Source organism: Anguilla rostrata, chromosome 9 (assembly GCF_018555375.3).
Source record: "Anguilla rostrata isolate EN2019 chromosome 9, ASM1855537v3, whole genome shotgun sequence".
NCBI classification, from domain to species: domain Eukaryota; kingdom Metazoa; phylum Chordata; class Actinopteri; order Anguilliformes; family Anguillidae; genus Anguilla; species Anguilla rostrata.
Genome location: NC_057941.1, coordinates 13,080,247 through 13,106,266, shown reverse-complemented (window position 1 = coordinate 13,106,266; position 26,020 = coordinate 13,080,247). Strand labels below are relative to the sequence as shown.

The 26,020-nt window shown below is 42.0% G+C and overlaps 1 pseudogene; it reads left to right on the top strand.

Moving 5' to 3' along the window:
- Positions 1-25,393, top strand: LOC135262972 (actin-binding protein WASF3-like; annotated as a pseudogene).
- The last annotated feature ends 627 nt before the right edge of the window (positions 25,394-26,020 follow it).

Genomic DNA, 26,020 nt, shown 5'->3' with positions numbered 1-26,020 from the left:
CGCTTTTGGAGAAATTTTAGCAACTACGCACATGCTCTGTGTCTGGTGGGATGCACAATCAATGTACATTAACGGTTAGTATGCTTACATTACAGTGTAATGAAAATATGTAGTCTCCTATTCCAGTTGGAAAGTAGCCTTACGTCCAGTTTATGAATGAATGTTGCGTGGTCTGAAAGTGTGCCTGAGGTAGCCTACTTACACTCATTACAGGAGGACGTCGTCGCTACACTACATGCAATCTTCTGTTGGTCTTTAAAGCTCAGAGAAAATGCAACTTATTGTCTTCTGATGGGCGTCCGTCGGACCCCGACGACAGACGCTGTTATTTCTTTCAGCCCTGAATTTTAGTGCGAGCGCGTGAGTACTCTTGTGTAGCAGAGGGTGGTGGTCCGTGTGCCCCAAAACACGCATGCGCCACGATATCTCTGCTGCAGAACCGTGGAGTAGATGCTACCAAGGAAACAGGCATGCAGACAGCAGGGAACCCTGATTTAAGCGTCCTCCATTCTTTTTGACTACGATAATGCAAGGGACATACTGAAACGTTTTCTAATAAGATTCATAAGGCCTTGTCATTAAAAACTAGCAGGGTGAGGGAAAATAAAAAAATATTAAAGGAAAAAAAACACTGGTCTCAAGTAAGTCGATATTTTAATCCCTTTCATATGTATGATCATTAGATACGTTGAGCTTTGTGCGAAGCGAAATGGTTGCATGAAATATTATATTGTGACATAAACCTAAACTGAACATTAGTATCGGCTTGCTATGGCCGTATTGTGGGGGAGCGGTTGCACCGTTCCATGCAAAACTACAATCGTCTTGAACTGGCTAGCCATGGTTTAGCTAACGCGAACAATAGATTGTCATAGCGGTACATCATCACACACCGAGGAAGCAAGCGCTGACCGTAGACACGCGATTCTTATGAACATTATTTAAAATAGGAGTACTCCGTTGTCCGATCAGACCTTGTTTTTTATGTGGCGCGTTTTGTTCTGGCCGGTGGTCTTTTTAAAAACACATTGCTGGTTTTCAAGATAGCAGTTTTCTGTAGCTCATCACCTGTTTAGTCTTGACGCTAATCGTGTGTCAAGTACAATAGCAACGGAGAACTGCTGAGTTGTGTATGTCACAACGACGTTGTAGTAATAATGGTTGGAGCTGAGCGCTAGTAGGCTATTCTATTTCTGCATCATCTACCATTAATTAAAAAATGCATCTGATATAAACTTTATTCCCTTATTGTTTATAGATTTATTTTATAGAGCTTCAGTCTCCTCCCTCCTTATAAATGTGGCGAAACATTGCATTACTACTCATGACGTTTGGTCTGTGTACATTTTTGTGTGTACATTTTTACCTATGGCATGATGAGCGAGTTTTGTTAAACATCTCCTAATCTTCTAGTTATATTCACCTGGGGGTAGGAATTGGGGACATTAGGCTACAGGTGTTGTAAAATCTTATGGGAGTTTTCTACAATTTTATTTTCATACTTGAATTGTGTCATCTCGCAGTATGTCCTATCTGGTGGAGTGAAAACCTGAGGATATAAATGGGTCAGTTTTGACAGGAGTATGGCCATGTGTTAATTCAGTATTATTTGGCAATGTAAGCAGCCTTGTCTCCAGAATGAGGCCTAGTGTGTCATCTCGTCAGCGTAGAGGAACGTCACGATCATAAACTATACCAAAACAAAGATTGGTATGGGAAGTGGTGTGTAGAGGGAGTCGTAATCCAGAAGATTCTCCATGTGACCATGCAATGTTGATGTTTGACTTAAATTAAAAATAGCGTCACTGAATCAGTTGAAATGATGGAATTGCTGGGCAGTTCACAGAAGTCTGCCTCTTAAAGTAAAACAGTCTGTTTACTGTGCTGACAGGGAGCCAGCAATTGTAATGAAGAGACAGAGCTCAGTTGCAAAACATCCGATTGAATCAGCATTTATGTGAACTTTAGGTTCTTTATAGTACAATGTAATCACGTTTTGTATTGTTGGAAGAATGATGTCATGGGGAACAAGTTGGTGTCTTTGGTGCTACCTAAAGATCATGTGCTTATGAAATATCTTGATACCTATGGGTCAGAACCTCAGTCAGATACAAAGGTTAACCCAGTGTGATATGCTTACAAAGGTAGTACAAGCAGGATCATTGTTTTGCTATGATTGCGCATTTATTTGATGACTTGATGTTTTTCTTTTATTGTTTTGTATGTAAGAGGAAACATGCAGTGGTTCAGGGAGACTCATCAACATGGTCTCCATTTATGCATATAGCTATTTCACCACTCACATTTTCCACCAATGTATATTGTCATTATTACTGACACACTGAACAATAAACTGCTTTCATTTTAACCTGGCATTCATCTTTGACTCTTACCACTGCACACCTAGAAGTTTTAAGCTCTTACATAGTAGTACTTAGGATATCTGCACCCTGTAGTCACTCGCATATTAGTGTCGTAGCAGGATACACAATTTTATTTATACAGGCTACACAAGCCAAAGGCATGTCCACATCTACCAAGTTAGAAAGCGATTTGTATAAAGCCGCACTACTGGCAGACGGCAGTCACCTCCGTGTAAGCATAACCGTTAGCACAGAGGAAAGGTTAAGACATTAATTTTGGAATCACATGACTGAGATTGCATTAAATGAATCCCATTCCAGTGACAAAGGTTAAGACTACACGTGTTCCTTCACCACTCAGATACTTCCGCTGTTTGGTTTGCAGAGGAGTTTCTTGCTATTGATGACCCTGACATGATAAGTTTTAGTTTCTTGCTGTTGGTGACCTTGACGCACCATTTGGTGTATCTGAGGGGTTTCTCACAGAATTATCAAAGCTTTTCCTCAGTGTTGTGACCCAATGTGCAGATTGAGCAAATGCTAGTTGTTTAACCATGAATCCATATTATGGAAAAGAATGCTTGCAAGCATGCATGCAGCTCAGGACCTTTAAGAAGGGCATGTAGGCTATATACAAAGAGAGGAAAAGGAAGTAACATGTTCAGAGTACGAGCTGCCAGCATGGTATTGTTATGCCCCTGCTGTCTGGTAGGTAGAAAGGGATAAGCTTTGGATTGGCACTTTGGAACTTGCCCATCTGGCTTCCATGTCTTGTCATGTGTGCTAACGGAGACCTCTCTACCTGCAAATGGGAAGCAATAAGTAGGCATTAGTGCCACCGCAAATGGTACCACAAGCAATTTCAAAGATTTTGTTTTACAACTTTTTAAAAAGTGATGTGTAACCTAAAATTACCGTACAGTGCCTGACAAACTAGCCTACTCAAATGTGACTATATTGTTTGAATAAGACAAAAAAGTTTGAACTTCAGCCTGTACAGCATGTTATTGTTTTTTGGGGAACCAATGAAAAAATTACAATCCTGGTTAGAATCATAATTTTTCCTTCTTCGTGCATTAAGTGGCTAGTACACTGTGACTAGCACACCAAGTGCACTGACAGATGGAGAAGATGCAGAGTTATATGCACCCTTGATTTTCAACATTAGATTGGGATTTAATTATAGCACTGGTTGTGCATTAAGTTGAATTGCTTCATGAGTTATGCTCACGTTGTTGATTGAGTTGAGAGAGTAATGGAGTATAAATATTTCAGGAGGCTCAATGACAGCTATCATTAGGATTGCCAGTTGGGACTGATTTCTTTAGAGATTATTTCTCCCCCTCTCATGTGTTTAATTAAAAACTGTTACAGAGTAATGTAGTCTTTAATAAACTCTATAAATGGATATGTACCTATGTATACAAATAGCCTATATTAATGGCAAAATGAAATAAATATCAGCCAGCATTGTTTAATGTGAGCACTCTCCCTTTTTTTGAGAGTGTATACTGTTTATATCTCAGAGTTTGAGGAGGATTAAAGTCTGTACTTTTATTAAAACTGCAAGTCAATGACTTTTTAAACATTGGTTGTCCTTAATATTGTGTGCACAGGTTTGAAAAGTGGTCTTCTCCTTCTTATTCTTCTTCTTAGTAAGAGCACTATCTCCTTTGATATGACAGCCTGAAAATAAGTAGGCCTACTACTTAAATATGTCTCCATCTAGGCTAAATATGTGTTTTCATCGAATGTCCAGGGTGCTGTCTACAGTGGTAGCCTTTTTGGTTCTGTAGGCCTAATCAAATAATTTAGGCACAAAATAGCCTAATTGTGAAATCTTATTTCTGAAACAAATTCAGTGTACACTACTTGGAGTAGTGCGCCTGTCCCTTTAAGAGTCAGACACTTATTTATCACTTAAACACATCTAGAGAACATGAAAGACTGTTCTTTTTCTTGCACTGTTTTTTCATACTGACGAAACAGCTTTTTTCTGTTGACTGTCAATCTTCAGGAATGCTTGAGGAGGAAATATTAGTGTGACCCCATGACAAAGGATGCAATGTAAAATGGCACTTAATAGCCTTTGTTAGTTAAGGATAAATTTAACGTATTAAGCAGATGTAATTGGACTATGTAGCCTACTATCTTTCCTTCTCTTACTCCAAGGAACATACTCCCAGAGGCTCTTTCTGCTGTCTGCTCTGCTTGTAGTCATGTCTAACTGTGATCTGATACAACATTCAACACAATAGAAATAAAGTTAGAGTAAGCTATAGAGTTTAAGAGTGATAAGCACTACAGTGAGGGTTGTTTTGCTCATTGTATTGTTTTTAGCTAGCCTATTTATGTTAAATGTTTAGCTAATCTACATATTAAATTAGAAGAAACAAAATGCATTAAGAGAATACTTGATACATAGCCTCTTTTAGAAATTCTAGTTTGTCATAAATCTCTTACATATTACTTGCTTTTTTTCAATGGGTACTATTATTAGATCTAAGTGGCTCCTGTATCTAGGCTATACATTGTAAACATATTGCCACAACATGTTTTGACTAAAATATCAATATAGTTTTGATTAGTACCGTAGCTGCAAAAAAAACAATAATGGAAAACATGTCTATTACACCGTGGAGATCAGAAATGGATTGAATGACATCCTGGATTAAAACCTTTTTCTTCTGCTCTACTGATCCAGGGAGCGAATGTAATGTGATCCTATCATGTGAATCTCTCTATTGAACTATTGCCTAGAGTTCACCATGTTGAACCCTGTTTTATGTTGAAGCATGGTTTGGTGCAGTCTAAATAAACAAGGTGGGAATAATCCAAGAGCCTGTTTTTGTGTCGAAACTTGACCTTCATATCATGAGATGTTCTTTCCTTTCATTTTGGCTTGACTGAGTAGCTCAGGTTCTGGAGTGAGACACTTTGAATTAGGCTATACCCCTGCTATGGGAGTTTCTGCATGTGGGATCAATCTTTTGGAGCAGGACCAGGACAGTTGTCACACAGGGGACTGGTTGGCTTGACCAATTTATTTGCTGGGCGTAAATTTTTGGGCAGGATTTATGTGGCTATGCTGGATAAAAAATTAGAGGAACCTTAAAGTTTCCATTCATTTTTTTGGAGACACAAGGGGCTCTATCTTACACCCGAAAGCAAGCCAAGTGTCTTTGCTAGTTTCAGACCGACGCAGTTGTCATTTTCCTGTCCAGCGCCCACGTTGTTTAAATAGCAAATGTACTTGTGCCCATCTGAGTGCCCATGGGTGTGTTGGTCTTAAAATGAGGTGTGGTCAGGCGCATTGTTATCTTGAGGCAGTGGAAAGCGATTGCCCGATTGACCAACAAAAACCTGGTCTTAAGTCAATGGCGCAGTATTTTACTGTTATTTTAAGGGCGCATTATTAAGATAGTAATATGCGCCTACATAGACGGGTGCACAACACACAATATTTATAAAAAAATACATGTCATAATGGTGCAGAGAAGGCTTGGCAAATCCACCATTATAATAGCAATAATAGCAATATAATAGCAATTATAATAGCAATCCGCCACGGTGCAAGCGCACCTGGTTTTTAAAGGGAATGGGAGATGACACTCTGATTGGCTTATTTCATGTTACGCCCAAAACACACTTATGACTAATTAAAAGTACAGCCCCTTTGAACCATGCAACTTACTTTGCGCTCAGATTATCCGCCGTTAAACTAGCAAAAGTGTATTTGGACACGCCCTAAATGCACTTGCGCCATGTGCTTTAGACCGTGCGCTTAGATCGTTAAAATATAGCCCAAGATAGTGATTTGCTGTATTCATAAGTTTTAAAATGTTAATGTGTTTGTTTTACTGCAAAAACTAGCCTAAATTCTTATTTAGCTTCTTTTAGAAAATAGTGGCCGTACAGACGTAGCATAGTAGTAGTAAAAGTAGTCTAAGAATAGAGATTGATATAAAGGACTTACTGAGACTTTAAAGTAATCAACATTTGGCCTGAAATGTTTTTTCTGTATGATCAACACAAGTAATATTGTTGAAGGATGGCAGTATCAGCCAACTAGACTCTTAGACAAAGAAGCATAGTTGAATCGTTTGTCCATATTTGGTTCTGCTCTTTTTATTCACTTAACCCAATATTCTGACACTACAGATTATAGGCTGCTACTTGGTTGTTGTAGATGAAAGGATATATGCACATACATCCTCACAGCCGTAATTTGCTCATTACATATTTACAGCTGCCAACAAAGCCTGTTGGAGCAACTTATTGCCTTGGCGCTAAATATACCATCATGTACAGGGGCTGTTTGGGAGAGCTTGTTGATCTCTACTGTTTAACAAAGTGCTTTCCTCTGTTCGTCACTGGATGTACTAACAGTAGCACATTGTAGGTTAACTCATTAGTCACTCAGTTAACATATCTCATTCCCCAGGGTCTGTATGTATGAGAAATATGAGTCTACTAAGATGTGAAAAGGCTTAGGCTATTTACAACTTTAATGTGTGAAAGACAGGTTTGATGCCAGCAAGCCATAGTATGAAAAACACTGGGGACCTATTTAAAATCACACATTTATTAGTAATCTCAATTTACTTGGGTAGTAATGCCACTTTAGCATTTTTGATTTCAAGATTTTCTTGAATTCACATGTAGGAAAAATAATCGTACACATAATAAAACCTTCAGACATACTCAGTTTGGTATTATTACCTACAGAAAGACTGCAGCTGACACTGAAGTAAAAGGAATTACAATGTGTAGAACACAGAGAAACATACAAACCTAAGCTCTGTGTAAACTGTTACTCTTCGGCTAAATGAGACAAAGAAATTAACATGTTTTCCTTTGAATGTAGTTCCTTGGACAGTGCATCAGACATAGAGAGCATTGTGTATGACATCAGTTGATGGCTGCCTTTGTAGTTGAGCTTTTGGGTGTGTATGCGGGTCTGTTACTTTTGTGTTGACATATTTTACAGGTTTTCAGTGGAGGAATGTGGAATGGCAATTGATCCACTTCCAGTGGGTGGATCAGGTCAACCTCAGAGAACCATATATTTCAAATTTATTTTGCTGTCATTGACAGTTCACAGATTTCCCTTATCCTATATTACAATTACAATCATGGGTTTATGGAAATCTCTTCAGTCATAGCTTCTTTTTAATGAATATTTATTGAATACCACCCAAACTAATTTTTGCAATTTTGGGTCACCACCTAATGTCCAAGATGTATGGGTATCTGAAAATCCTCTATATTTATGATTATATAAAATAAACATTTTATTAGCAAAGGAATGGGAGTTGTACAACTTCCACATTGTAAACCTAGATTTTGTAAGACTGCTTTCTAAAAAATCAGCAGTGTCATTCTTCTGGCACAGTAGAATTGTTTCCATGGTTTCTTTTCTTTAATCAGATGTGTTACAGTGAATGTAGACGTTCAGCACTTGTTTTGCGGGCTTGAACAAAGGGTATGAAAAAGTAAGATGAACATTTTTTTTATCGAAATTAACATTCTGAAATGTAGCTATACATATCTGTATGGATAAAATGAAGGCAGTAAATGTGATGAAGAATAGCTAAATAACCCACTTAGGATTGTCACATAGGTTTAGGCCAACACTAGGCCAAACCAGTGGATGTGCTTACATGCATGGAATAGGATATCATCTATTATGGATACACATAAATGAAGTGGTAATAAATTAATCCTAAGCAACATTAATTTCAATTTGGAAAATCAGTCAAATATTTAATTGACTATTTTATTCCTATTAGTTAAAATAGGCTAAATGGTGTATTGATCATTTTTTTAGTTTTAGCTTAATCTGCTGTTTTTCCTATTCAGCTTCAAAATTCCAAAAACATTGGCATTGAATGTGGAATAACACAGGTTGCATTGCTCAAAATTGCTCATTGCTCATTGTTTTCTTGCAATTTTAAACTGAGAAATGAGAATTTGTTCTTTGAAGTTAGGCTGCCAGCAATGATTTAGCCCATTATTACATTTAGCCTATGTCCATGTTCCTCTGGTCTCTATAGGCTACATGTGTTCAGTCAGTTGTAAACTTGCAATATTACAAATCAGTTTCAAGTTGAGCACTTTTAAATTGGGGCAAGTCTTCGCTGAAAGATAAACTTGGACAACACCCCACAGATGGAATGTCATTTCATGAAGCTAGATATTTGTGAGGGATTATTATAAATTGCCTGTTTTTGAATGGTTCTTCATTAATATTTCAGTATGAATATATTTAATTCAAAACTTCTTACAAAACAATTTCTGTGTCATTGCTCTGTTTAACATGGTAATACCCCTGCTGTTACAGGACTTCTTCCCAACTTTATCTTCTGAAAAACATTCCTGAATCCCTCAAACTGGAATGTTTTAAAAGCAAAAGGCATCTCAGCCACATCCACTGAGTTTTTTTTCTTGCTTACATTTCCCCTTGAGGTTGTTTACACACATTTAGCTCTCCCGTTATGCAAATTTGGTGCAAAGTAGACAGCTGCAAGAGGATGCCTTAGCCTTGGGGAACTTCATGTCCTATTTCTTGTGGTTGTGGAACAAATTAATGGGCAGCATTTCTGTTGGATAGGTAACCACAGCAAGCTTGGTTTCATGATCTTTGATCATGATTTTGCTTCTGCACATGTGTAGCTTTCCCATACATGCTTGTACATATATGGTATGGTGCTTCAGTTGTGCTCATCTCCTCTGTTGTTAGTGTTGCATTGGGCAACAGAGCATGTGGAAGGCCCCTCTGCGTTGCCATGGCAACGGCCTGGCATTGGCTGACTGAAGCTTTCCAACAGGCTGTGTGTTCCTTCACAGGCACTTCAGTGCTCTCAGCCCACTCCATTTTGTTAAAGGCTCAGTGAACAGCGGACTAAATATGACATGACTACAACCCAAAGAAGAAAGGAATTTTTTGCTGTATCATCATAAAAATAGAAACCTTTAAGGACAGTTTAAGTGTATAGCTTCGGAAAGACTTGAAGGGGCAAGGTAACAATTGCAAAGGTGCCTTTTGTTTAAGCAGGATCTGAAATATGTCAGAGACACTGGCCTTAAGTCAGTCTTTCCTGTGGGGCTATAGGTACTTTTAGGAATACAAAGTAAAACTCCTGTATTGCAAACATATTTTAATCGCAGCTTGGACTCTGATGGCTGAAAGCACAAATGATGCTTTAGTCTCTCTCAACAGCACTTCTTGCAAATCCACCGCTATTGTTAGTGCCACTTTAGAAATACCAGTGCTGTGTAGGGATAAAACATGCTCTGAATTTGGAGCTGGAGAAGATTCCAGTGGTCAGGGGAAGGATGGTTCTTGGAGATCAGGCTCTGTGGGTCATTTTCAAGGAGAGGATTAAGAAAGAAAAGCAAAACATTGGGGGGGGGGGGGGGCAGGGGTTTGAATATGGCACAGGCAGAGTGGAAGGTTTCATGTATTAGTGCTCCTCTGGCAAAAGGGCTCAGTACTTGGCAGTTTGCTACTAGGCCACATTAGAGCTGCGTGGTGAGAGACTGAGGCCACACAGTCACTTTTCATTAATCTGATGGGCTGAGAGCAGTGCATGTGCACACGCGCACACACCCACACACACACACACACACACACATGCACCCCCCCCCCCACACACACACACACACACACACACACACACAGTGCTGTGCTCATCTTCATGTTTCATTAGCAGTGCTGTAATGTTGTAATTAGCGGTACCAGCTGTAAGCTGCCAGCACCTTTGCACCCTGCAATCTTGTCCTGAAATTATCACAACCAGGTCATTTCATATATTCATTTATTAGCAATTAAGCTTATACATAAATATTTCTTTTGTTGTTATTATGCCAAAAAACTGCACTACTCGGGTATTCTTTTGTATTCTGTGTATTTGAAGTCGTAACTGCATTAGTTACTATGTGCTACCCCTGTCATGCTCTCTGTGATTGAAATAGAAGCCTGTCTTCATTGGACTCCCTTTCATACCCAGCTGTTAACTGTGTCAACAGCTCTGTGTTATTCTCTCACTCACCATCCTTTACTTGTTTAATTTTTCCTCCTGATTTTCAGCCTCCAGTCCTAATGCAGAAATTATTCTTTTTTCTTTCACCAACACTAATAGCTGTACTTCTGTCAGGACCACTGTCATCAAAGTAGAACTTTATTGACAATAAAGGCAATACAGTTATGTTTGGCGGTATGGCTCTGTTCTGGAGTTCTCCCGCCAACCACGCAGCCCGCGTGGATAAGGCCGGGAGGCCAGCAGCCAAACCCCCCTAGAGGGGTACACACAGAACAGATCCAGCAGCAAAGTCAAATGTCAAAAAGTGCACTTCAAAGTGCAGTACTCCCTCCTGACCTCTCTATTTCTCCCTCTCTCCCTCTCTCTCCTTCTCTAGGTGAGTGTGCGGCACAGGTGTAGCCATGCCGCTGGTGAAGAGGAGCATCGAGCCAAGGCACCTGTGCCGAGGAGCTCTGCCAGACGGGGTGACCAGCGAGCTCGAGTGTGTCACTAACAGCACCCTGGCGGCCATTATCAAACAGCTGGGAAGTCTGAGTGAGTGCTCTGACCTGACCGTAACCTGGTTACATATAAAATACAGCAGCAGTATGATGTAAGAGCATGATAATAATGTAGCCAACAATATTGGAGATGTTCCTGTTGACTTTATGAGCTGGGGAGGTTGGAGGGAATGGATGTTGTCATGTCTGGAGATTAAAAGCCTATAAACTGCACTTTTAAAGCTGGGTTAGTCCAGGTCCATACTTCCTCTAGTAATGATGTAACTGAAATGAAATTGGCTCTGATTTGAGTTAGTTTCAGTTACTGCAAGCTAATTAAGGGACACTGGAAGCTCTCCGTAGAAAGATAGATTTCAGAACAGCAAAATATTCCCCAGGCACAAAACGGACAGAGTAGGAGCCCGATGTACTCTGGTGTCTTTGATCCAATCAACATCGTGCATGCGGAGAAACAAAAGATTTTTCCTGATGACATGTCAGATTGCAGATTCGGCCCCTTCGGCTTGCGTTTAGGAGGCACAGTCACATCAAACAGAACTAAAAACAGATCCGCATTCCTGATTGTGTGGTTAAAACCCTGTCCCTCGGGATGGTGTTATCTCAAGGGAAGGATTAAGTTGTGTCTTCAGGAGGCGGGTTCACGTCCCCTCTGCCCCATTGGCGCTCTGCACCTGTCCGCTTCCCACATTTCTGCGTGAGAGGAGCGCGCTGAGGTCGTGTCAGCGGGCTGTGAACTGGGTCAGTGCCTCGGTTTCCGAGTCCCTCTTTCTCGAGCAGCCCTGCAATCCCGCGGGCGATGTGCACACAGCGGGGACACGGAGCGCGCAGCAAGGGCCCCTCGGGGGGCCCTCGGTGGAGCAGTCGTTGCCCGGGGACGTTGCCTAGGGGACGCTCAAAAGCGGGAAAGCATATTTAGCTGGCATGATGGGTCATCCCAGTCAGGGATCATGGTCCTGTCAGTCTATTAGCATCAGCGAAGTACCATTCATAGTGTAGTTTATATGTATTTTTATGGATTAATGATGATTAGACTTGCTTAGTTAATAATCTAAATCCATTTGATGCATTTACCATAGTTAGGAAAGCTTCTTATAAGGAATGTTTTTGGAGTCACAGTCCATTTTAAATACACATGGTTTTGTCTGCTCTGCTCCCTCCACAAGCTCTTGTCATTTCCATTGTGTCTTAGTCACTGGACAAGTTTAATCAGGTCAGGAAATAACGTACACTTTAATTATCATGTCTCATAGGTACTCTTATAGATAATAGATTTGCACTTATGTACTGGGGAGGGCCATAAGTCTCATAAGCAGTGGTGGTTATGGACCATAATTATGTTAGCAACTGATCGTGCTTGTGTGTGTATGTGTGTGTGTGTGTGTGTTTGTGTGTGCGCGTGTGTGTGCATGCCTGCATGTGTTAAAACAGGTAGGCACGCGGAGGACATCTTCGGGGAGTTGTTCAATGAGGCAAACAGCTTTTACATGCGCATGAACAGCCTGCAGGAGAGGGTGGATCTATTGGCTGTGAAGGTCACGCAGCTGGACTCCACTGTGGAAGAAGGTGGGTGGAGCCGGCCAGGGCTGGGGAGGGCTGGGATTGGTCAGGTCTGGCTTCTTTGTCACTCTTTCTGCCCTGGTGTCTTGTGCTGTGTCTGCACAATAAAATGTGCAGGGTTAAATCACCTCAGGTAGAGTATGTTTGATTTGTCTTTTAATCATATAAACTGTTAAAATTAAATGAACACATTGAGATTGCTGCTGTGCATTGCAGTATCACATTAAGCTAAGTACTTTTTTAATTTTTAATTCGGTGTGCATTTTTACTCAGTAATAATAAGAACAGTAATAATACATTTCAACAGTCTTTTCATTTGTCAGTCTCAAAGTACAGCAGATCGTGCCGCAAAAAATTAATTTGGTTAAATAGAAAATCTCCTCAGCAATTTGTTGACTTGCTAAATGTATTTTGCTTTGTTTGTACTACACTGACTCTTCTGCATTACTTTACATTGTGTTATTATTCATGCAGAAGATTCAATGTTCCTAGCCTGGCATGATTTTACATGTACTCCTTCTATTCAGCTTGAAACTACGGCCTTTGGGTTATGAGTTACATAACCTCAATGCTACACTGCTGCCCTTGTATGTAATGAGGCAGTTTACTCAGCTTTTGAGGCCGGAGGTCCATGTGATAGTGATAGGAACAGGAAGACTCTGTGTATAAAGCCTAGCTACGCAGTGGATGTCACCTCAGGGTGAACCCGCTTCCTGTTTGGGGGGCATAGTGGATCAGCTGATCTTGTAGTACAGACAGAAATAAGCCCTCTCTTCCTGGGTAGTAAAGTAGGCTCCTCCAGACTTCTCAGCGCTCCCCCTGTCCAGCCTTATGACAGAGATTTATGGAACACATCGATCAGAAACAAGATCTGTGGCAACCATGGCTGAAGTTGATCGTGTGATCATTCTGGTACTTGAAGTCCCAGTAAATTTCATTCCTTATGATCATTATTTTAGGCCAATTTTAGGTTCACAAAGAGAATGGGTGTGAAAGTAAATATCGGGTGGATAAGTGTATAGATGGACATTAAACGTTATTTTATTATCTTCACATCTAGATATCCCAGAGGACTGTGCAACATTGACCTGTTAGTAAAATAACAATCTGATCATTCAATGAAAAAATAGACCATCATAGTAAAATAAGCCATGTGAAATAATGTGGAATGCTGGTTTATTCTTTTGTAGTTGAGATAAGACCATTGGTCTTGGTGCTACTTTCAGAATAAGGAAGGAGGTAAACTGTAGAATCTCTAAATGTAAAATTCTTGCATGACTCTCAGCTCGTCTCTGGAGTTAAACTTCTGGCTTTGCAAGGCAAACAGAGATGATATACAGTGAGCTCCATAATGTTTGGGACAAATACATTTTTTTTCTTCTTGATTTTGCTCTGTATTCCACAATTTTATATTTGTAATCAATCAGTTCACATGTGGTTAAAGTGCAGATTCCCAACTTTTATTAAAGGACATTTTTATACATTTGGTTTCACCCTGTAGAAATGACAGCACTTTTTATACAAAAGAGCTTTCAGTATCTAGTATTGATTTTTAAGCTTTCAATTGCGTTTGGAGTCTGCTATCGGCATTTGTCAGCCAGAATTGTGGTAATGAAAGTCAAGTCATTCTGAGGCAGAGAAAACAGTCAGAAACAGCCCAAACCTCAGGCTTACCAAAAACAACTGTTTTAACATTGTTAAGAAGAAATAGAGCACTTGAGCTCAATAATCTCAAAGGGCCTGGCAGGCCAAGGAAGCCCTCTATAGTTGATGGTCAAAGAATTCTCACCATCATGAAGAAAAACCCCCAGACATCTGTCCGTCAGATCAGAATCACTCTTCAGGAGAAAGGCGTGGATGTGTTAGTGATTACTGTCCACAGAAGACTTCACAAATGGAACTACAGAGGCTACAGTGCAAGATGAAAACCACTATTTAGCTGCAAGAACAGGATGGACTGGTTACAGTTTGCTAAGAAGGACCTAAAAGAGGCTGCAGAATGTTATAACAATGTTCTCATCAATATATAATATTTTTCCAGCTACTGTGTGTTGATCTAGATCACACGTATGCTTTTTCTGGATCTGTGCTGCTAGAGGTAGCCTAAGGGACCCAGCAGGTAGCAGAGACTTGCCTCAGATCTCTACCCATATCATATCAGCAGTAATGTCAAAGAGAGCCTGACGATAGTCATGTATTTTAAATGTGCATGTTTGTTTTATTATGGATTTCACCATTTTGATTTTGCAGAGCAGATGCCAGAGTGAGTTGGACTGCGTTGCACCCAGTTTTGTGTCCCGTCCACTGAGCATGTCCAACAAGGGGTGACATAAAAATTAGGGGAAGTAAAGGTGGTTTTAAAAAGACAATGGGGTAGAGCAGTACTGCAGCTAGAGAGACTGAGAGAGAGAGCTACGGTGCATGAGAAACAGGAATCAAAAGAAATGGAGGGGGAAGACAGAAGGGTGAGCACCTAACACCTCTCACCTGACAGGCTGGCCCAGATGGACCTGAAGGAGGGCCTGAATAATGCATGAGGCACCAGGGCTCTTTCTCTCATTGGCCAGCTGTTCCCTCAACTCCCACTGAGGCAGCACAAGCTCTTGTGTTTTCTCAGCACACAAGACCCGAGTCATATCCTACTTAAACAAATGTCCAGATGGTATCACTTGAGGTCTAGACATTGGGAAGTGGGAGATAATGATTATTACATTTTTTTAACACTATAAAGCCTGTATGCTTTCTTGTGCAATCTACAAATCTTATTTCAGACAGATATATTTTACCGTATGCATGATCTATGGTGTGTGACCTGCTGTCTACCACGTAGGTAAGAATTGAAGCCTTTCCTTCTGATGGCTTCTGTTCATTATTTGTGTGCACCTTTTGTGCTGCAATTCATTTCAATCTCTGCTTACGCTCACAGGGAGATTCTTGGCAGTTTTTTATTTGAGTGCATTTGACAATTTATTACTTCCATTGGGGCCTTTTGATGCATACACAAAGCACAATTTCTCCAATCTCGCTTACCAATATGACAATCACAAGCCCCTGCTAATAACTGACATTTCCTGTGTGCATAATTGTGTGTATTTACACATTGTGTTATTGGTGTGTCAGTGCTGGACCATTGACTGTAGCAGAGCCATAACAAAATGAAAACGTGAATATATATTTGTATATTAAGGATCAGTGGTAGTATGAGTAATGCCTGCCTTTGTGTGTGTGTGTGTGCAGTGTCTCTGCAGGACATCAACATGAGGAAAGCCTTCAAGAGCTCCACCATCCAGGACCAGCAGGTAGTCTCCAGAACCTCTGTGCCCAACCCGGTAATGGAGATGTATCACCGCTGTGACAAGCCGCCACCCCTGAACATCCTCAGCCCCTACAGGTTAGCGTGGGCATTTTGACTCAGCTTACTGATTCGGGACATATTCGTTCAACTGAATGTGAACATATGATTCACTGACACAATTCATTCAGTTCCATACGAACATCTGATTGACTGACTTAGTGATTTGCTTTTGAGAAGGTTCAGTGCAGTTCAGTGAATGGTTGCTGTGAAATATACTTGTTTTATAAGTGATGTATGTATTAGTATTTACCCGGTAGTTAATTAATAGTCAATTAAATTAACTTTGTAATCGCACAAATCACACAAGTTATTCTTAAAATATGTCAAATAAGTATATGATCTTACAGTGATTACAATTATATGTGTAAAATCACTTGTATTTTCAGATTATTGAACAGTTACAGAGAGACTCATAAGTAGTTATTCTTATTATATCCACAGAATCCTAATAAAATTGGAATCTAAACTTCTCATTTTTGATTCAAGTAACCAGCCAGTATTTTTATGGCTGAATATTCAAATGATTCAATATTCAGACAAACAGACTCTCCTAAAGCGGGAGTTTGTTACAACTGGGTGCTGTTCTGGTGTTCCAGTGAAGGGGGCAGAGGTGAATGTTGAATTATAGGTGCTGTTATCATTTCTACATGCTGCAATATGTTTTTTTCTCCCGTGTTTATGACCATATTTGGATGTGGGTACACTGTTCTACAGGGATGACAAGAAGGACGGCCTGAAGTTCTATACAGACCCGTCCTACTTCTTCAACCTGTGGAAAGAGAAGATGCTGCAGGCCACTGAAAACAAAAGAAAGGAGAAACGGAGGCAGAAGGTCAGAATTTGTGTGTGTGTGAGAAAGAGAGAGAGAGAGAGAGAGAGAGATAGAGAGAGAGAGTGTGTGTGCACTGCGTGTGAGAGAGAGATTGTTGCATGCACGTGTGTGTGTGTGTCTGTGTGTGTGAGAGTGAGTGAGTGCATGTATAAGAACACTTGGTGGATGCTGCCTGCTGAAACATACATGGCCAGTAAGAAAATAAGTAAGATTCATGGTTTGTTCCTCAGATGCTGTTTTCATCTGATGCGACTGATATATATCCTGCTACAAAGTGCTTCTGATTCTATGAACTAGACACGACAGCATCTATTAGTAGCATTAGCAACTATAGGACTGCTGTTGCTATTGCTATTATGATGATGATGATGATTATGAGGATTAATAATAATAGTCACATTAATAATGATATTAATAACAATCATAAAAATTGTAGTTGTATGCTATGCTGTTCCTCTATATAAACTGAGCTATACATGTAAAGCTGAGTGTCTACTTTTCAGTGTATAAGTGAAGTTGAGAGAGATTTATGTGAAGACCTGACTCTCTTTAAGTCTTTACTGGGCTAATCCTGAAAGTGCCTACTGTATGTGGACAGTGACAGAGCGCATACGGTACAAGCTCTAAGCCTTCCCTGCTGGGTGCAGAATTAACCTCCTTTCCTCACCGCTTTCAAGCACAGTCCCTCTGCCCTTCTCTTTTCTTCTGGAACTGTCTTCTTTTTCACTCCCTCACTCCTTCTGTTCTGTCTTTCGTTCTTTCTACTGCCTCATTCCGTTTTCTTTCATCCTCTTATATCCCTGTCTTTCTTGCCCCCCCCCCCCCTCACTTTTGCCCCTCGCCCTCCCTGGTGTGTTAGCACTGTAGCACTGTCAGGATTAACACATTGCTCGCTGCACTCTTAAGCTCATGAGCTTCCAGGATCAGAGGATGCACAGGCAGGCGTGGAGTAAAGGGAAGGGAAGAGGAAAGATAGAGGGGGTTGATAGTGGGAGAGAGTGAGAGAGCAATGCGTTTTCCATCCCCTCACTGTGTCTACATTGGCAAAATCTTCAGACCAATGTCAGGTCCTCCACCACAGGTTATTCCACAGCCTATATTTTTAAGTTTAGTGGTCATTGCAGTCCTGCCATGTCTTTCGTGAATTAAATACATGTAAATAAAAAATGTAAATAACACTTATTTCTTAAGGTATATGCCCTCAACAGTATTGTATATTGAATCAAACACCAAATTGCTTTACCTGTTAGCCAATGATCTTGTCTCTTTGAGCATCAGCTGAAAGGCTATTATGCTTGGTTAAATGTCCTGCTCATATCTTTACAGCATAAACCCTTTTAAATCATTCATAGTGTGGCCTCATTTCCCCCAAATAACTCTGCATGTTTTTTATGGTTGGTCCAGACATGCTATTTAGATCATAGATGAATGCCAGTTGTTACATTTACATTTTAGGTCAGGTGCTTCTAGATGTACTGTACTCAACTTAGTATCAGTTTACACAGTTGTATTTACTGTATATTGAAGCACTTCAACCTTTCTGAAGAGTATGATGGCTGGGCTCTACTAGGGCATTGAACCTGCAACGATGGGTCATATGCCAAATTCTCTTGCTATCATACAGCGCTGCACCTCTGGTTTGACCCGAAATTTGTGTGCATCTATGTGTGGCTTCTGTGTGTGAGTGTGTGTGCTTGTTTGTGCATGCATGCATTAGTGAGTGTGCCACGTGGTAGGAATCCCATGTCCCAGCCCCTAATTGCCTTCCCATCGGAATAGCAGTTATACATTAAAACTGTTGACCAAATGCCATTTCCATGGGGACAGCACAAAAAAGTGTCTCAACCAATGGGATCTACTCCTCACAGTGCCTTTTTGTGTGAGTGTTCCCACTTGCCCCGCCTCTCCCACCCCTGTGTCCCCGTGTGTTTGGCCGCTTTGGGTGGAGCTTCGGGTCTAACCCTGCAGGCTCTTCCCTCTCTCTAGACCAGCGGCCCCGCCCACTCAGACCAGGCTAGGCCCCAGTCCAGACAGGCCCATTCCAGAAGTCCCCTGTTCGGCTCAGTAAGATCCCTCCCACTGTTATCTCTGTGCTGTTGTTGTCCGTCCACATGGACCTGCGAAGCTGTAGGGGTGTGTTTGTGGGTCTGTTTACCTATCTCCAATTTTTTATTTTTTTGGGAAAAAAATCTTGAATGTTCTTTCGTTTTCCTTTCTAGAGCCAGTTTCGTAGTGGTTAATGGGAATCAACCTTAGCATCCTGTAGCATCTGTGCTGTTTGTACATGGAGGGTTGAGGGTCCAAATGAGGTTCTAAGCTCTATCCCCCACACAGATTCAGTGGCTAGACGCGGCACTATGTTGGGCTTTGTGTGGAGGTGTTCCTCTCCCTCGGCGTTGATCTCGGTGTTCAGGCGCAGCTTCCCTCTGTGCCCTTCCTCTGATGAGAGTTATAATGTTGGCGTTCGCTCTTACCCCCCCTCCCCCCCCAGGAGCAGAAACAGGTGGAGGACCCCAGCCGCGAGGTGAAGAAGGTGCGCAAGGCCCGGAACCGGCGCCAGGAGTGGAACATGATGGCCTACGACAAGGAGTTCCGCCCAGACACCCGTCTCACGCCTTCGCCCTACCACGGCATGTCGTCAGAGGGCTCTCTCTCCCCCGACAACAGGTAGGCGCTTCTCCCGTTCCATCCCTCCTGCCGGATGCCTCAGTGAACAGGCTTCTCAGAGCACCAAGTTGCCGGAACATTCTCTCCACAGCCCTGGCTGTGCCCTCTATTGCTCTTTCCTGGATGACTGCAGATCTCTTGATTTTATTCTGAGAGCCATTTCGCACAAGGCGAAGGTTTGAGGGAACTGATCAGCATCAGCAAATTAACAGTAACAACAGGTTTGTTCAATTATTTTTGAGTCAAATATGACACTTTACAATTTGTTTTCAAGCGTATATATAAGGTGTCATTGCTCTACGGAGGCTGTCAGATGTGGAGGTGGATACAGATGCTGCGGTGGTTTGCATCAGACTTGGATATGGGCGTCTTTGAAAGGTCTGATGATGCGTTTTCATTGAGGGAGCGTGGGTAGATAAGAAACCAGGGCCCCTGTCTTCGCGCTGCCTCTACCCTTACTCACCTTTCGCTCTGCTCCCTTTCTGTCCCTCCCCCAGGTCAGTGATGTCAGACATGGGGGAGCATTCCTTCCCCGCCAGCCCCAACCACCCCTCCCAGCCGGTGAGCGGCTCCAGCTCCTACAGCACGGCGGAGGGCAGGGAGCTCCTGGCCGCCCCCGCCCAGACCCAGTCCCTGGACCGCGTGTACCGCCCCATCGTCGCCGCCGCCGGCAGGCAGGCCAACTCCCTGGGCCGCGTGCAGCCCCCCCACGCCCCGCCGCCGGCCGACCCCGCGCTCAACGGGCCCCGCCCGCAAGCCGTCAAGGACTACGGGTGAGTGCCCGCGTGGGTCCCTCCGTCTCCCTCCTCCTTCGCGCAACGTTCTCACGGCTCCTTAAAAACCGTGATTGATTTCGAACACTGAATATTAAATCTGAAATCACTTGAACTACACACAGAAAGCTTCAAAGGCACTTTATCTTCTGTCAATTCATGCATTTATGAAAACCTTCCAGTTTTTTTTTTTTGTGCGATTTGTGACGCATACCATGAAACTGCAAAATTTTGTTAAAGTTCTCTGATGTCTGCGTTCTCTTTTCCGTAGCACAAATCAATGCAAAAAATGTCAATCGTGTAAGAACATCCTTGAAATGTCCTTGAATTTGAAATGATAAGTGTTGTAGGAAGCCTGACAGTGCCACACTCAACAGAGAACTCCTGAATGAGTCCAGCAGCTAATTGTTACTGAAGCTTTATATTACACTGATGGAAATATACATTCAGTAAAACACTTGATTATGGGATAACCGATAATGAATACAGTAAGTGTTTCAAAAGCTGTGCTGCCAACACCACCATGGGTATTTATGATTCAGTTATTTGGCAGGCAAATGGACTAACAAAAAGCACATTTGACATGGTCAGCAAACAGTACTAGATCTAGAAACAGAGCATAGTTGCAATCAAATTAGTGCCACCATCGGCGTGCATGTTTTAAGACCAGCAATATAAATGTAATGAAGGGTTGTTTTTTTTTTAAATAAAGGCATTGTAATTAAGGTATATTCTGAAAAGGTGGGTTTTCAGGCAATGGGTGTTTATCCTTGATAAAGTAGGAATGTTTGTTGTTGTGAGATGGAGAGAAAGAATGTGTCTTTTCTGTGTTTCACAGTGGGCAGCAGCACCCTGAGGGATTTGTGCCTCCAGCCCCGCCCCCTCCCCCACCACTCATCCCCTCTGCCCAAACAGCATTCGACAGCCCGACCGTACCATCCTCTGCATGCCCTGCCGTCCTCCCTGCCCGCCCCCAGCGCTTCGCCGTCCGGCGGCGTCCCCGCTGGCCCTCCCCGCCTCCCTCCCGCCCCGACGCACGTCCTCTCCCCCGCCCGCAACTTTGCCCCTTCCGCCGGCGAGGCGCCGCCCAGAAAGGGCCAAGTCCCAGTCATGCCCATGAGCGATGCCCGCAGCGATCTGCTGGCTGCCATCCGCAGAGGTGAGAGGTCAGAGGTCAAGGTCGTGGGACTACTGGGAAGGGGCTCAGCAGAAAGTGATATGCATTATTTTTATAACTGCTCAGCGATAAAACAGTGGGCAAAAACAATCAAACCTAAAGAAGTAAAAATGTTTCTGCAGCTTGTGATGCAGGGTTGGAGATAACCACATGTTGAACTGACAGAAACCCAAAAGGGACAATTGGCTTGTGGCTGTTTATTTTAATCCTGAAACTTAAAATAAAAGAAATGCCTTTGAAAATAAAGAAAACCCAATCTTGCAATCAAAACTAGCAAAATGCTAAATCACAAAGGGAAAACTATGTGAGGATTGGATCATAGATTTGTAATTAATATTATTTGAAGGTACTCCCTGCACAATGAGGCAAATATCAATTAATATTTCCTGCAGGACTATTATTACATGATGTTCTATGAGGTTTTATGGACACGTTTTCTCTCTCGAAATTGGCAGTGAGATGCAATACACAGTACTGTGCAATGTCCACTCTTATTATCGTAGTTATCAGAATCCAGTTCTGGATGGCTGCTGTGTGTGCTGGTGTGTGCATGTTTCATCATCAGTGGTTAATCCAAGTTGTTGATTGGCTAATGAGCCCACACACCTTGAGCTCAAGGCCTTAATTGGCTACTGATTGAAAGGAAGCCACAAATACCTGCAGGTTCAGCCCTCTGGAACTTGAGTTTGGCCTGTTGTAGTGAGTACAAGACGTCATGTCAAGTTAACACAAGCACTGAAAAAATTTGAAACGGTTTTTTAATATCAAAGTACGTCTGTCAAAGGGGCTTGTGGGTATTTTTTTTTTTACCATGACAGGGGCTTGTGGGTAATTTGTCCCCCCCCCCCCCCAGGTATCCAACTGCGGAAGGTGCAGGAGCAGCGTGAGCAGGAAGCCAAGAAGGAGCCGGTGGGCAACGACGTGGCCACCATCCTGTCGCGCCGCATCGCCGTGGAGTACAGCGAGTCCGACGACGACTCCGAGCTGGAGGAGAACGAGTGGTCCGACTGAGCGGCCCGAGGGCGGCGGTGTGGCACGGCGCGCACGCTTAAAGCACACTCTGCTGCTACTCCCACACGGGACTCCCACCTCCCCCCCCGCTACTCCTTTCCTGTAACATTCCTGTAACGCATTTTGACTGCAACAAACCATGGTGAAATGAACTACCTAAAAATTTTCCCCTCCTCAAATCATGCGAAAATAGTTTTTCCTTTAACAAACAGCGGACGCTTGCAAGGCCTTCCGATAACGCGGCAGTTTGATAAGCAGAGGAATCCCTGTACACTGGTGGAGGACACTGGAGTGAGGGAGGAGGACAGGTGGTGATGTCACTATTGATTCCATGCTAAGTGACAGGGCACTTTGACAGGAAGGGCACGTTGACAGAGCATATTGAAGCTGTGTTCATTGGGGTCGACTGTAACATATTTTAAAGCATACTCTTCCCCTGACAGCATGGTAATACTGTTTTTAAACCACCTCCAAATTAACCCATAAATGAACCAATCATAGGCCGTTCATGGTGGTTTCTTTACGCTGCTTCAGTTCAACTTTTAATTTGCGTTTTAGTGATAGATTCCGCAATTACTGGGAAGCCTTGCGTCACTCATTACACATCAACACGCATCCAGGGCTTTCAATCCCAGTTTGTCATTTCACACTGAATAGAACTTATGACAGCGAATTGGGTGGTGCATGTTCATTGAAGACACAGTGTTAGAGCAGTGGGCCGCCCAAATTGAACCGACCACCATTTTTTTTGGATCAAAAATTTTCCGCCCCAGGGGCTGCTGGGTAGCTCACTCAGTTAAAGTGCTGCTCGCAGCGCATGAGCGAGCAACGCCGTCTCAGACTGAATCCGACCAATGACAGAGCCCGCTGTGGCCCGCAGCCCACTGGGGCGGCACACACTTGACTTTGCGTCCCACAAGGGATATATGGGAGGGATTGGGTTGGCAGGGATAGCAGTGTTCCAGGCGCCCGTGGCTTTCTCCGTGCCCCTGCTGCGCGCGTGCTGGGCTTGTGGCCGCGGTGTGAAAATAAGCAGCTGACTGGCACCACGTGCTTCAGAGGAGAACAGCCAGTTTTCTTCACTCTCCCAAGCTGGCAGCAGGGGGCGTACTTAGTTTGGAATTGGACTTTCCAAATTCGGGTAGGACTAGAGATGCCCGATTTTTTTTTTTAACTCTGCCCTGTTATTTTCTCTCGTGTACTTGTAAGTGCTCTTTGGATGACTTACACTGTACTGTGGCCAATAATTATGGATAATATTTTTTTATTCCAGAATCATGTGAAATAAGGTGTGTTGGAGGAACATACGGCAGCAGCTGATGAAAGATGTGTGTTGTATGCAACATATATTTTCTATTCTTCCTTTACCAGTATAAAATGCTGTTACCAACCTGAAATAACGTCTGTGTAAAAGAAAACTACAATTAAACTTGAAAAGTTGAAGAGACTGAAGACCTAAATAAGGTCTATGTAACCATGAAGTTGAACTATACAGTGTGCTGGATTCTGTTCAGTTTTTATACTTTCCAAAAGCTGAAGATTGGTCACTTCTGAAAATATTTTGGGTAATGTTGCTCCAGAAGTCTAGACCATGTGTTTATATCAGGAGGTGAAACAGAATTTATCTATTTCATGTGTCAGATATATACATGTATGTGTCCAGTGGAGACGTAATGCCAAATACCATATGTGATACCTGAAATATCTTTCTTCATCCTGTGACCAGGACAATATTTGTAGCACATTACTTCATGATTATAACATAACATGCTGTCACCACATATTATGTTGAACTGCTTTGCCTTGAGAAGTTAGTTACTGTCTCTCCAGCCTATTCTCTCCTGTCATCCTGTTTTGTCTGACGCTGCCATATTCCAGCTGGACTCCACATTGCCCTCTGGTGTCCAGGAGGTCAGAACCAGCGTGGGCCTTTAGTGTCATTGTTGACGTGTCATTCGTTTTCTTATTTCCGGAAGTGTAATACATTCAAGAACATGACAATTTATTTATATAAATAAATGAATATATAAGATTCCATATTATGTATAAAATCATTTGGGAAGTTGGTGTACTCTTTAGGACTGAGCAGTGAGAAGTTGTGCTTTATTTTATTGCTATATGCAAATTCATTTTATCTTTGGTTTTTTCCCTCTTACATATAATAATTGGTGCCATATCTGTTTTATTGTCATTTTCTGTTTAATCTAATTTTATTATGTAGTGTTTGAGTATATGCCCTTACTGGCATTAAAGTGATTTGCAGATTTGAAGAAACAATTAGTTTGACATTTGGTGGTTAATGTAATGGACTCTTGAGCCCTGTGAATTCTCAATTGTTCAATTACCGGTGTATTCCACTGTTCTGTGTTCCCTGTGAAACTCAGTTTTGAAAAGCTATCATGCAGTTGCCTATTTGCTGAAAAAAAAGACCTCTTAATTTTGCAAGCAGGCATGCGTGTGTACATATGTGTGCATGCGTGTGCAAGAGACTTCCATGCCTCTTTTACTTTTCAGTGCTTGCTAAGTACAGTACATTGCTTTCCTTTGGGCTTGATGACATGCCAGTTTGTCAACTGGGGGTTATTTTGCTTTTGGTGTCTCTGTTTTAATGCTCCACAGGTATGGTTGAAAAAGGGATGACACAACTGTCAGCTTAGGAACTACGGTGTACATGTATGTATGGCCTGTAGTTTCTCATGTGTACTAATGTACTCATGTGTTTTTAAATGAACTGTTGTATAGATTTTTGTAACACAGCTTGTATAGGAGTTAGATATCTAGATAACAAATGTGAGTGTACCACAGAGTGACGTAGGCAAGATTGCATGTTTGAACGTCTAATAACAAGGTGGACAACATTTTTTTAATTTGTGGTTTTAAGAATGAAAAGTGACTGATGACTTTGAGAATACTGGCTCACATAGCCTTGCACACATTTGTCAATGAGGATTTCTTCTTGGTCAAAGGTGTCCTTGGCAATAAGCAAATATTTGAGTGGAAGGGTCACTTGTATGCTTGTGGCACTTTGTCCAGCCCTGCTGCAGTTGTTTTTGTTTTGTTTTGCTTTTTTGATGGAAATGATAGTGAATAAATGTACTGAACTTTTATGTGTTCATGAGTGGAATTGTGTTTTCTTTTCTGTCAACTGAAAGCTTAAACAGTGTGTCAGATCTCTCAGCGGGTCTGTCTGTTCAGTGGACTGTTGCCATGTCAGGTGTCACATTTCACTGACAGGTTTGGGCTGCAGTAAATTGTGAATGATGTTAGTTTTGTAGCGGGGTCAATGATCTGTAGTTTCGCTGATCTTTGTTATGACGCTGGGTTATCCTATGCACTGAGTCTGTACTGAGAATTGTACAGTATATGTTGGCCCACATGGTACAGGATAGATTCCTGAAAGTGTTTTACACTAACGTGACTGCCACCCCTTCAAAGAAATCTCTTATGTCAGTTCATCTTGATTCCTCAAACCTCTCCTATGGTCCTACAGTTTTTCTGTAACAGTTTTACTTAGCTACTGATGTGAGATTACAGGCTCTTGAAAGATGGGGGTTATCCCTCAGCTCTACAAACAAAAATGGAAACTTGGGAATGGTGTGCATCAGTGATGATAGACTGGTGTTTGGCGTGTTGGGGAGGGTCATATTTGGAAGGACTAAGTTAATCTTAAACTTATAAAACCCTTTTATGCATGTGAAAGATTTTGTGTAAGTACTGAAGGAGTGCTATACATGAGACTA